Genomic DNA, 11,669 nt, shown 5'->3' with positions numbered 1-11,669 from the left:
TGCCACCCCGCACGCCCTCTGCCTGCCGTCACGCTGCCCACCGGCACTGAGCTAATGATGTCATCATTTCAAGCCATCTCTCCACTGGACCTCTTGACCCCTTCAGCTTTTTTTTTTTTTTTTTTTTTTTCCTGGGACGCATTAATGATGATGTGTGGTGTGCAGCTGTGGATATGACAAAACACCATCATGCCAAGACGCTTGAGAGAGCCTAAGTGCTGCAAAATAGCGTTTGAGGAGAACTCGTGAGTGACATTTTCAACTGCTTGAAAATACACTTGGTAGCTTGGCAATTCATTTGTGCTGACAGGCCCCGCCACAAAAAACCCCCCCAAAAAAACGGAAGCTCTCAACGATCAGCATCCTCTAAGCTCAAGGGAAATGGGTTCTTTATACGCAGTCGAAGAGAGATCTCAAAGAACAGCTGACGATCTGTGGTGGGGGTTAAACCACAAGGATCACCCTGACCTCAGACACGGCCGATTCGACGGAGAGGAGCTGACCTCTGACAGTTATAATAGCTGTAATTCATCTTTTTGCCTGTCATAACTTTAGACAGTGGCTTCCTGCAATGTGAAGGCCCGCACAGAAAACTTGTGATCCGTCTCCACAATTCTTAAAAAAAAAAAAAAAAAAGCTCCTTCCCCGGTGATGAAACACGCCGGGACATTGCTTGTTCCAATTCAAAGGAGCCATTATTTTTGCTTCAGCTGCTGGGTTCAATGAGGCAGCTGTCAGAAGAAGAAGTCCTGTCAATCACCCACCCCCCCACCCCCCACCCCCCACCCCCACCCCTCTGGCAGATGACAAGGTCATTAGGCTTCATGTGACTTCCACATCCCTGCATCAGCAGATTACACTTCATCCGCAGCGTTAACACGTCCTCGAACACTGCAAGTGCACACGTGATCGTCAGCTGTGCCGTCTGTCTTTCGAGAGATACACACTATCATCTGTGTGTTGTATTTACATCAGTGCACTCTGTAGGTTCTCACTCCCACTCCAGTATGTAAATCACGGCTCTCAATGGAAATCCCTGGTTGTGTCTCAGTCTGTCAATCACAGCGGGTCTATTTTTACATGCGCTCGTACTTCGGGGACTTCCGCCGTCGCTGTGCTCACCAAATGTGTGACATCTTCACAATGGGCTCTCTGCAGTGTTTTTGTGGTCGATCCACGGAGGATTTAAGACCCAGTTTCACAGAAGATTCTCAGCTGGAATTAAACAGATAGCCCCTGTGCAAAGCTGTTCTCCGCCAAATGTAAAAGGTTATTGTATTATTCATTGTGGAGATACTACACTGTACCTTCAAATCACTCGGGCAGCAGGCCGCCTTCGAAATTCATGTCGGGGCTGTGCAGATTTCACTCTCTCAGCTGTTTCTGAGCTGTCACACGCACACACACACACACACTCACACAGACACACACACACTGGGCAATCACAGCAGCCGAGATTAAATTCACACTCACTCAACATTCATAATCTGACAGGCTTTACATAAAATAAAAGTGAAAACGGCTCTGTTCCTTTTGAAAAGACTCAAGAAAAAGAAACCTAGAAGTAAAAGGGGAAAAATTATTTAACTAATATCAACTTTTCGTAGGATGTGACAGGTGGGATGTAAACTGAGGTCTCTGGTGTTGAAGTCAGACACTTTGTAAGGCTGTCCCCTCGCCTCCTCCATTACTCTCTGTGTGCTGGTAGAAGAACATGTGACTTTAGAATGATTGCTTTTCCACCAAAATGGTCTGATAAGTTTGACATGCATCTTATAGTTAACCATATTGACAAAACCTGTAAAATATCTACACTCAATAGCAGATTTATGGGCTGTAAATCATTTGTCTATTATATAGGGAAAGTAATTACTAATCTAATTTAGTTTTCATCGGGGGGAAAAAAAAAAACACCAAAAAATAAAATGAACTTGGTGATTCCATAGTTGTGATGATGAGTGGGTTATGAGATTTCATGACCCACTAAAGCTGAATGGGTCAGATGGAGGCAGATGATCCTGTGTTACGACACCTAAAGGTTGCCCTGAAACCAAACAAAAGAAGGAAAAAAAAAAAAAGGCTTACACTTTTGATTAACAGCAGGAATATCCCTGGTTCAATCTCAGGCATGGAAGCAGTTTGTATGCACTCCCAGTATGTTTTGAACGTTCTCCACCTGAAGCCCAAAACCATGCATATTAGTTTCGCTGAGCGTTTGACCGCGGCGCCCTACTGTCAGCTGCGATTGACTTTAGCACCCTAAAACCTAAATTTCAAAATGTCTTCATTCCATTTATTTGGGGGACACAAAGGCAGCTCCATAGAATTTAAAGCACAAAGGTTTTTTTTTTTAATGAATATCATATTCCAATGATATACATAAAAATACAATTAAGATCATCTCTTTTCATTGGTATACCAACAGGAGAGCCACAGTATGGAGGAAAACTTCATGGAAATGAGTTCATGGTGGGCTGAAGCCTGAATAATCCGGATTTCAGGAGCCGTCAGCCTGCACACACAGCAATAGATAATATTTCTTATCACGGCAGGGCAGGTAGAATTATCATCAGCAAACAGTGGCCAGCACTTCACCATCTCTAACATTTATGAGGGAATCATGGTCTCTAGTTTCATGCCACAATGTGGCTATTCAGATTGCCCTTTTCTGTAAGATCAACACAAGTGGGCAGTAAAGAGCAGGGAAGAAAATGTTTCTAACAAATCAACTTTCACCTCAACAAACCACTTGTAACTTGCATGCTTGAGTATAAAATGTTGTTTTTTAGCTTACATTTCGATACATAATTGTCTTTATATAATATATGGCTATAAACTGTGTGTACACAACTAAGATTTGGTTAAATTTAATTGAAAATAATATACATATACCCTGAATGAATTCAACACTGGGTTAAACAACTGGCTTTGGGATTCCTGCCTTTGATCTAATCTGACGCAGTGGCAGAGATTGAAATACATTTACAGAGTATTTGAGAGTTTTCTTCCTTTAAATAAAACAAAAATGTAATTTATTGCAGCAAAACAAAATGAAATCCTTTGTCTACCCTGAATTCATCGACTAGACTCACGTTAACTTGTGTGTCTACGTAACTGATTTAATGGCCACCTTATATAATGACAGAGATAGTAATGATGATTACTTCTCTTTAGTATGCATGATTAAAAGGATGGCTTGATTTACTTGGACTGCTGTCGTGATAGTTCTGTCTATGATCATGAATAGATGGAGATTAAATCAAAATAATATAGCAGTGATTGTGTAAGTGAAATTGCTCCCTGTGACGTTTAGCTGTAATTTAACATCCATGAGCAGAGATATATTGGCTCACACTACGCCGCAAAAAACTAGAGTATAACAATATTTACTTGTTGTACAGACCGGAGCTTCTATAACAGCACTGAAGTAGTTTTGTTGTTTCTAGTCGGGGAATTACATGAGAAACAGATGTTATCTTAATCTTGGCTTCGTGCGTCGGTCCATCTGTGCTCCTGGAGTGTTCCTGTCATGAGCCGCGCTTACGTACATACATATAAGTCCCTAATATGCTCTGAGCAGCGGGACCAAGGGCAAAGAGGGCAGAGGCAGTTGTATTGCACTTTCTCATGAAGAGCCTGAGGGCTGCTGGTTGGAGGAAGAAGCTCTCCTTACTGTAAAATTATTTTGTGTGCGTGTGTGTGTGTGTTTGGAGGGGTGAACAGACTTTGAATGACTGATGATGATGTGACTCTGTCGCTCGCGCGCTCATCTTGATGTCCCAAAACTAGAGGGATTGTACCGGCAATAGATAAGACCAGATGAGTCATCGGGAAGCCTTTGTGTGGGCGGAGGGTTACAAGACAGATTGTGATCACATTGTTCCAAATGTAGTTTTTTTTGGTGTGATGAAGATTGATGCAGAGACCTCGAGTAAATGTCCCTGAAGCTCAGGTGAAAATGTCATTGTATTCAGGTAAAGTTTTAAGATTTTTTTTTTTTTTTTTATTAATCTAAGATTTTTTTTTAGAGCGTATGCTTCTCCCCATTCCAAAATTGCATTTTGGCATATTGATTGGCCTTTATTTCTCAAACACTCACATTGGTCACCTTCATCATCCCTGGATCACATATCGAGGCCACAAATGCTTGTGATTCAACCGGATGCAGCCACAGCATACTTCACAAACCTTGGTTTACCCATGTCTGCAATTTGTGTCTCATGTGATGGAAGCTGTATTAAGCTACATAGAACAGATCAAGCCAGAAGTCGTTTGTACACCATAGCATTTTCACAATATGGTGAATCTTTATAATAGTATCCTCTATAGCTCAGCAAAGTCATAAATCACATTGAAAATTTAAAATTAAAATCGATAAATGTGGACGCAGCTTTCGTGCCTCACTTTGTTGCCTTTGTAGGGGCATAAATTGCAAGAAAATAAATGGCCAAATTAGTGAGTCAGTGCAGTCAGGCAGACTTCTGTAACTCTCCCTGAGAGACATGAAGCTTTGTGGATATGCTGCTGATGCATCTTGAAAGACCCAGGCAAAGCAGGAAGGATGACATCATAACGCACTGGGGAACAATGGTCCAACACCCTTATAGTCCACTTTTCCTGGTGTAAACCAAAAACAGAACAGATACTAACACTTTTAATACCAGACTACAAATTGTTAAGCATAGTTATTGATGGAAGATGTGGCAGGATGTTCAAAGCTTCCACATTAGTATGTCCACCAAAACAACATTCTCCTACTGGGTGTTGTGGAACATTGGAGCTGATTCCAGTTGGCTAAAGGCGAGTACAACCTAGATACAACCTCGATAAGTCACCAGGTCGTCACAGGGTGAGCGGACTCATTGGCATCTCGGGGTAATTTCAAGTCACCAGTTTATTTTAAAGGGTGTGAGGAAACCAGACTACCTGGATATATCCTGCACGAACGCGACACAGAACAGAACAAGGTGAGAGTGTTAACCACAGCACCAGTGTGGAATAACATGCTGGTATTTTGTAACAGCAGACTGCTCATTCATCACTTCTCAAATATATAACAGGGTCAGAACACAGCATCCCCCCCCATTTATACTCGCCGATAAAATATCCTGCAATAAGTCAGTGTAACGCTGGTTGCCTTCTGTGTTTAGTCATATAGACTGTAAGGTTAATAATAATCCATTTTATCTGTTGTGGCACTTTACATTTCAAATCCCATTGTGCTACAATATGTCAATAAATACATAGGCATGAGTGCCACGGTTGGCACAATGAAGTGTAATCACTGGAATACTGGCCGAGGCCTATCGTTGAAAATCATCTGTCACAGACAAAAACAGCTTCACAGTCTCACAAACAGTATAGATGTATATATTTTTTTTTTTACCATTTAAATAAAAAGAATTGGAAAACACACATTGAAAGGGAAATGTCTCCTAACCTACATCTGGTTGCTCGTCTGACTACGTGGCTGTTTATCCATGCCTTTTATAAGGTTTATTTAAATGGTTAATGTATAATACACTGACTTATGCACTGACAGCCTCTCTTTGAGTTACTTCCTCTCAGAGCAATACATATCAAATAAGTTACTGAACACAGTGTTTTGTAATGGAATTCATTTGTTTTTCTACCCTCTTAAAAGTTCAATCGATGAAAAGTATAAAAATGGGAAAATGTGTATTTATTTATAGCCTCAGTCTACATATGGTTGTAGTCCAAAGACGTGGCTGTTAAAACATTTGATACCATACACCTGTTTCTTCACTCATAGTGCTTTTTGTTTTAATGAAGTCACTGAGTAGTTTGTTTTTACATGATATACAGTATATGCTATATATGCTATTCTATAAGTCAAAATTGCAAATAAAAACGTGGATGCTCCTTTTATAGTATGTATCTGATAGGTAAGAAATGTTTCTGTGTCCTTGTCAATCAATTTAGCTTTAGCCTGCAGGTGATTATGATGCACTCATGAACCAGTCAATTAAAAAAAACCATCCCTCCATGTTGGAAAGTCTGCTGACCCACAGTATAATGGGATGTATCTGTGTTGAATTAGAGCTCCTTTGTTAGGCGGTGGATGGAAATCTACTGTTTAAAGGGCATTGCTTTGGTGTGATGCAGAGTTCAAATGGTAGAAATAATAAACTAGATTACAAAAACTAACTATAATTTAGTTTGGCAGATTATTTCTTTGTTGTAATGCTACTTCGTGGCAATAAATCTCATAACAATGGGAAGATGTATATTTGTGGAAAGTAGAGATGACTGTGGTGAACCAAATACTCAATAGTGTTAAAGAAAAACAAACAGGCTTTTCAATGGTATATGATTGTAGCACAAAGCATTTTTACGAGAATGAAATATTCTACTAAATGTAAACGTCCTTTATTTTTATGCATAGTTTATTTAGGTAATTGAGATGCACTAAAATAATAACACTTCCATCATGAACTCTTTTAAAGACTGTTACTGTGCCTATTTTATTATTTCAACATCTTGAATCATCTTTATTTTTCATTTTGAGAAAAGAGTTATTTAGTTTCAACCTATTTCAGACAGTGGATTTTATTCAGAGTCCAGTGTTTATATTTTAAAATATGCTTGGATGAAATATTAAAAAAACATTTCATCATGTGATTAAATTCACATTTAGCATGCCAAAATGTATTTTGAGTGCAACCCATTACCCAATTAAAACCCGTGAGATGGGCTTGCTGTTCACAATGACATGGCAGAAAACACTCAGTCTGAGCTGCTGACACCCTGCAGATGGCGGCTAAATCTGGTGGCACGAGAGTTCTACAAATTCAGGCATCTGAGGCCATAGTTAAATCCTGATCGTCACATAAACACTTCCCTCAATAGCACAGCTGAGAGAGAGAGAGAGAGAAAGCAGAGGAGCTTCTCAGTAATACAAACCCTCTGCAAGATCAACCGACCATCTCATCTGCCCTGGCAGTCGACTCGGCTGGGGAGTCGTGTGTTGGCGGTTGACAAGTCAGCGGAGAGTCCCGGGCTGACAGGGCACACTCCTCGTCCAGTGGCAAACAACGTGACGGGGGAAACAAGGGAAGCTGTCACAGATTTGTGCATTTAGTGTCGTATTCTCCACTCAGCCACACTCTGGACTCCGTTCTCTGTTTTCTGCTCTTAATTTTTTTATTTATTCATTTGTCATATTTTACTCTGCAGCTGCTCGCTCTCCACACTTTTCTCTCTCTGCCTCGTTCCTTCACTTTCTCACCTTGCGTTTTCCTCACGCTGAGGGACGAGACAGTTAGGAGGCCACGGTTAATCACAGCTCATCCTGGAGGCAGAGGGATGGAGCCGCTGTGCTAACAAAGCCGCGTCTCTTCCGCAGCATTAGCATCGCTCTGAACGCCACCAAACCAAGAAGGGAGAATAACAGTGTTTTGGCGTTTTGGTGCAGAAAGACAATGCATCCTATGTGGCACCAGATTCACTGATATACGTTTCATAATCGAGCTCAATCAAGATCATTGTTGTGAATGCGTGGCACCAGATTAAGTGATTGTGATTATAAAATTATCAGAGTTGCATGGCCAACTGTTAGCTTTGGTGTTACTATTACTCTAAGCTCCTGTTTACTATTGGAAGGGGAATCCCCAACAACATGACAGATGTTCTGATGTAAGTGGCATTCATTTGTGTCCACAGTACTTTTGACGTATTATCAACAAACCTTTTAAAGTTTGGATTCAATTTGGTTACAGTTGTTTTTCATTTTGCCTCAGACAACTTTGAATCCACCTGGATCCCAAAACAGAAATGGCACATCTGGATTCTGGAACATTTCTATTGAATCTTCTGATGATATTAAACACTATAGATGTGTGTCTTCACAATTTAATGTTGAGGAAATCTCTGTCAAATTTGTTGGACAATGCAGTCCATTGCAGATTGTTGAATCTCTGCATATCCTGACATCTGCGCAAGAGAAGATACTCTTCTCTGATTTTTTTTTTTTTTACCCAGTTAGTGACCTGTTACTAATGAACTTAATTAGTTGTCCAACTTTCTTCCAGTTGTTTTTCTTTTTTTTTTGCTATTTACTTTCCAGCATGTGTTTGTTTATGTTGTTTGTGTTATTGTTTATATTGTTTGTGAATTCCAGAATTTTCTCAAAAATACTAATATGGCATGTTTTCATGTGTTATTTATGCTCTATTAGAAATAAATATTTTTATTAGACATTCGACACAGTTGGCCAACAATTTCAGAATAGGATTTGTGCATTTTAATAAGATTTTTCAATTTTTGTTATATGTTAATACAGATTTAAAACCTTATACCATTTACCTTGCAGCATTTAATGTAACAAGTCATGATTTCATGATTCAGTAATATTTGTGTTACTCTGCCACATCACATTTTTCATCCGTTTCAATTGCCTCTCACAAACTGCACAATAAAATCTTCTATCCACCCACACACTTAGCTCAAGTCTCCCTCCTCATGTGGATGCCACACACAATCTTTGTAAGGTGCTCTTCAATCTGTAAACAAGCTTTTTCAAAGCAGGCAGGAAGAATGCAGAAAGGCAGCCCAAAAATAATTAAACCTCCCAAAAAAAATGTCACAGTGAAAACTGTGACATTTTTAAATGTAATGTAAAATTGTTGTAATTTCTATATTCCCATCTTTAACAGCTGAAGAGATTTTTTGTTTGTTTTTGTTCTCTGTCATGCAAACTTTTACCAAACTCATGGACGGTGTAGTGAATCAACTGTCGTAAATAACTGTTTTATTCACTGTCTATGCCGATGGGTGACCTCAAAGGTAAATAATTGTCTGTTTACTCATTGTAAAATGCCAAATTGGTTTCTATGTGTTGCAAACAAGTGGAACTTTGCATCACACCAACAGCGCTGACAACAGGAAGGTAGACTGTAAATCCCTGTGCACATCTGCACGTGGTTGCACATTGTTGGGTTGCTTGAGGGTGTTTACAGCCGTCAGTTTGGTGCGCGGGCCCGTCATTCTGAGTGGCTTCTCTAACTCGTCCTGATGCGCAGGCACCGCGACAGCTGACAGGGACACGGTGGACAGAGCCACGTTTACCGGTGTCGGCTCAATTTTTACGGCGATGTTTTCTCACACGTCTGGGAAAAGACTTGAAGGCACCCCACAGCAGCAGCAGCAGCTGGCTCTCAAGGTGTGGACTGAGGAAACAGCAGAGGTCACATAAGGGCGCCGGAGGAAATTAGTCTGAATCAGCAATGAAGTATTACTTCCCGAGACCATTTAGATTTATCCCCTGAGGCTTTTCGGGTGCAGTCACTTCACTCTTCAGGCTTATTGCAGGTGTTCATGGCATTTACTTCTGACTTCAAACATGATTAGTTCACATTGATTTTTGCTTGTCAGGGCCTTCTCGATTGTCCGGCTATATATTGTTGCTCCTCTGGCAACACTCGTGTCCCTTTCATGATTTCAGCAGAGAAATTAGAAACCATCAGTAGCAGAATTTGTATCAAAGCACATGAGCAGGAAATGCAAGCTCAAGCAAATAAAATATTGCTCTGAGCAGCACTCTCACTAATGAAATAAATACTACTCATAAAGTAGATTGTTTTATAGTTGACTGATGAATTGTGCATTCTGATGTATGTGCACATGGGATGGAGCAAAGCCGTATACATTCTGTTCAGTGTGAGGATAAAAAAAAAACAAGTTGACTTTTGGTGACCTGGAATGGTTTTGTTTCAGTTGGAAAGAAAAACCTTGTCAAAATGCCATTTAACAAAGAGAAATGTTGTCGCTGGGCAATATGTAACATTTTAAAATTAATATTTAATAGCCACAACACCGTCCATACGGTGAACATGGTGTTTTATTCATGGCTGCATTCTCTATTTTGGGATCTTTTAATGGCCGAAGAGCTTGCGCACCGCTCAGTGGGTGCTCAGGCAGTCTGGGACAAACAAGGATTGACATCAAACATGATGTAAAGTGAAGGCAACATTGTTTTTGTGATTCAACTGCAGCCATTTCTGAGTGACAACCAAAAGTTTGTCCTCCTAGCAGCAGTACTTTGTTTTACCAGTGACTTGTGACCTCACTTTGACTGTGAATTATGCGCTCGCACTCAGATTTAACAAAGCAGAGACGGAGATGTACTGGAAATTGTTTCCCTCTGTACAAAAGTAGGACATCTGCTGTGTTTTTATAAATAAATCTGTACAAGGAAGATGTTTCACCTCTTGTTCCGATTTTATTTCGCAACTCAAAAAAGTTAAAGTAATCTATAAAAGGAATTTAATTCATCCCTGGACGGATAGATTCTTTGGTGTTGATACCCATGAGCCTGTATTTTCTATATATTCCACTCTGTACTTGAGAAGTTGAATTAATCCTTCAACTTCAGCGTACCAATACTTTTACTTTAATAAACACTATGTGAGAACGTTTCCTCTGAGTATTGCTTTAATGTTCCTTCAGTCTGTACAGAAGCAGGTCATGGGGCGGGTCCGTGAGTTCACCTTTAAAGTGGAAAACATCGTGTTAAGTTACAGTTATTCTCTCTGGCGCTACTGTGTTGACCAACGACCGTCTCCATCCCATCCACCGTGCCCTTGGCTGATACCGCCGTCCTCCATCCAAACTTCCTGTGCTGGTTCAGGGCAAGCTGCCCACAATCCCAAATGTCAGCGGACGGCTTAAGAAGCGACAGCTGCTGCTGCAACTTGAATGTCCGCCGCCACATTCCGAGAAGTGTTGAAAGGGACAAAGTGACATTTGCAGCGGGGTCTTCTCAACATCCTCTTGTCTGTTCTCTCTGTTTCCACTGTGAACACCCCGAGTTTCCTGCCCTGCTGCGGCTGTGAATCTACATAGGATCCCAGTCTTCTTACCAGGCCCAACGCCACGCTGTGTTTGACATTCATCATTTATTGATGGGCTGTTCTTTAATTGCAGCAGGAGAGTACTTAGCTTCTCTACACTCACACTGGCCGAGCCACGGGGGAAGGCCCTCCTACTGAGGGCCCACATTTACTCCGCGTGCTGAGAGCACCACTGTTGACTTATAATGGTTATGACGCACAAAAATAGCTTGTGAGGTTGTTTTCTTTTTTTTTTCTTTACCCCTCCCTTTTCCATTTTGTTGACATTACATTTACACTTATTCTATTCTTACCCTGTGCTGAAAGCATAGGTGTGCATAGGAGCAGAGATTAAAAAATGTCTATATATATAAATGAACTATAGTTAAATAGGACTGGATCATGGCACACAAAGCCGTTTAAGCTCAATACTTAAACGCCTGCAAGGTAGCCACAATGGAGATGAGTGATGGCAGGGAAATCCCAGTTGTGCTCCGAGTTGGTGGCATTGCAACATTCATTAGTTTATTTATCCCTGTGTGTTGTGCAATTTAAAGGAGCTTTTCGCCAGCCAAAGTCCTGTGAAGATTAGTTTTGTGGAGCTTGAATTAGAAACCTACACTAATCCTCCCATGCCTTTTATCCTGCCAGCGTGACACTTTCTTCTTTCGTTTACTACCACTCAGACAGGACTATCCCTTTTTCATCTAATCTGTATCTGGCATGGGATTAATTTGCCTTCACATGTAGCAGCAGTTGGCCAGTTGGTTAATTTTAGCAGCAAGGGGACAGGGAATTAAATGACGGTTAATTTCAATT

The sequence above is a fragment of the Blennius ocellaris genome, assembly GCF_963422515.1.
Source record: "Blennius ocellaris genome assembly, chromosome: 4".
Taxonomy (NCBI): domain Eukaryota; kingdom Metazoa; phylum Chordata; class Actinopteri; order Blenniiformes; family Blenniidae; genus Blennius; species Blennius ocellaris.
This window is presented reverse-complemented; position numbering follows the sequence as displayed.